The sequence below is a fragment of the Hyla sarda genome, chromosome 13 (genome assembly GCF_029499605.1).
Source record: "Hyla sarda isolate aHylSar1 chromosome 13, aHylSar1.hap1, whole genome shotgun sequence".
Classification (NCBI taxonomy): Eukaryota; Metazoa; Chordata; class Amphibia; order Anura; family Hylidae; genus Hyla; species Hyla sarda.
This window is the reverse complement of record NC_079201.1, coordinates 49,715,292-49,717,930: the sequence shown is the minus strand read 5'-3', so window position 1 is coordinate 49,717,930 and position 2,639 is coordinate 49,715,292. Positions and strand designations below refer to the sequence as shown.

General features: G+C 40.3%; 1 non-coding gene across 1 annotated transcript; it reads right to left on the bottom strand.

Annotated features, from left to right (window-relative positions):
* Positions 1-2,099: 2,099 nt before the first annotated feature.
* On the bottom strand, positions 2,100-2,290 carry LOC130297848 (U2 spliceosomal RNA). The gene has a single exon (XR_008849713.1). It is a non-coding gene; the product is annotated as a U2 spliceosomal RNA (small nuclear RNA).
* Positions 2,291-2,639: the final 349 nt, after the last annotated feature.

Genomic DNA, 2,639 nt, shown 5'->3' with positions numbered 1-2,639 from the left:
TAAAAAATGGGGATTCTAGGTGTTGGTGTTGTAATAAAATTGCTTCCTGTTTAGAGAGAATGCTCTTCTGTTTGCCTGTTTTTATTAGTTGGTCTAATTCCTTGCGATATTTATCTGTAGGATCTGTTCTTAGTGGGACATAGGTTTTAGTGTCCCCCAACAGGCGTACACACTCCCCGTGGTACATGTCGTAGTCCAAGATGACCACGCTCCCTCCCTTATCGGAAAGACGAATGATGATGTTATGGTTGACTTGTAAAGATTTTATGGCCCTTCGTTCCTGTATAGTTAAGTTTCGTTTCTGATATTTAGTGTTTATTTTCATTTTTCTTAAATCATTCGAAACCATGCTCTCAAAAGGGTGGTGGGTTTATAAGTGGTGCATGGGGATGATTTGGGGTGAATTTGAGGATTTTTCATGAAGAACTTCTTCAATGTGAGATTTCTCATGAACTTCTTTAAGCCTATGTAGGCCTCAAATTTGTTTAAAGTACTTGTTGGTGCAAATTTTAGGCCTTTCTGTATTAGTTTTTCTTCCCCTGATGATAAAGCATATTTGCTTAAGTTATAGATTAAACCAACAGCCACGGGAAGCTGTAAGGATAGAGGACATGCCTGCATCCTATTGGACTCACTTGTTTTGGTTAAATCCGGGTTATTTGACAACCTATGCCGGTGATGGTTCTGCTCATGGCAGTGCTGATTCTCATAAAGCTGTCGGTTCTGTGAAGGTTCTAGGCGACATCACAATCTCCATGGTTACATACACAACAAAGGTGAGTTGTTGTTTACACTTTGCAATGCCAGTGGAAGTGAGTGACATCATTGCACAGTAGTTCTAAGATTTCTAGATGGATGCAACAATCTCCTGTTGCTTCTCTGAAGGTTCTAGATGACATCACCATCTCCATGGTCATATACACAGCAAAGGTGAGATGTTGTTTACATCTCGCGATGTCAGTGGTATTGAGTGACATCATAGCACAGTGCTAAGGGTCCTGGATGCAGCAGCAATATCTCAATGGAGAATACATTTATATATATATATATATATGTGTGTGTGTATATATATATATATATATATATATATATATATATTTCTTTGCCAAATTCATTTTTAAACCCATTTTCACCTTCTTCTCCCTTCATTTCCTCTTAATTTTTTTCAATTTTTACATGTTTTTCTTCCTTTCTCCTTTTTCTCTGTGCATTATTCTTATTTTTCTTCTTCTTCTTCATCTTATTCAGACCCTATCATTGCAGCAATGCTTATTCAATACCGCCAGCAGATGGAGACACTGGGGGATGTTTTTCAAAGATGTAAACTGAATTTTCCTGTCTACATTTGTCGCACAGAAAGTCGCTGCCTAAATATGTGCGACTTTTCTGCGACTTTTGCTCTAGAGGATTTTTAGAACATTATGCATTGGTGCTGAATTTATCAAAAGCAACTTTACAGCGACAAGTCGCATCGCCCGAAAGCACGCCAAAATGTCAGACCATGTTGGAGCAGGTTTAAATACAGTATAAAGCATGAATCTCAAAGTCTGTGCCCAGAATTCATCAAGAGCCTTGCGCCTTAGTTTGGTCTATATTGATGGGGGACAGACAGCCAGCTTTGATAAATACCCCCCACTATATTGCATCATTGGTTGTGAGCAACAGTTTGTAAAAACAAATGCCTCTTAGCTGATGACCTATCCATTCTTGCAACGGATGGCCGGAAACATATGTTTTTATCTTTCCAATACCACAGAACCAATGCATGGTCAATCAACAGCAATGCCACACCTGTGTGAACAGCCAGGAGACCCCCATGTATGTCAATTAGGAAAATTCAGCACCCACCAGCTAAGACAGCTACCTATCATGTCATGTCCAACCTGCACAGGTGTGCTGGCTGCTGAGATGATCCAATTAAGGAGGCCATTTATTCAGCAGCAGCAGAAGTCATGTGCCTGCACGCTCCAACAGTGGCCAGATACAAGCTGCACCACCTTCTGTTTTTCGGCTGCAGCAGCAAGGCCCACAGGACTAGCTAGCTAGCCAGCAAGCAAGTAGCAATGAAACAAGGAATCTTTCTTTTTAACACTGTAAGGGGGTGGTGCACTGTACCAGAAGATACTGCCATATCGGGTCATTGCATAGGGCGACGGAAGCAAGCTTCGAAATCGGCCCCCGTTCTCAAAAATCCATTTAATATATGGTCCCCAGATAGGGGACGTATCAGATATTTAACTGATAAGAACAGATTTTTTTTTTTTTTTAAACCTTCAGGTTTGAATTAAAACTTAATCGTTCAGGTTTACTTCACGTTTGCCTCTCAGATTTACTGAACTTAGTCACAATTCATCAAACTCATCATTAGTAAGTTAAGTAATATAAATGTAAACAAATCTCCAGGGCCAGATGGATTGCACCCAAGAGTTCTTAGAGAGGTAAGTTCAGTAATATCTGTACCCCTGTTCATGATATTTAGAGATTCTCTGGTGTCTGGTATTGTGCCAAGGGACTGGCGCAAGGCGAATGTGGTGCCAATCTTCAAAAAGGGCTCTAGGTCTTCCCCAGGAAACTATAGACCGGTAAGTTTAACGTGCATTGTGGGTAAATTGTTTGAAGGACTTATAAGGGATTACATA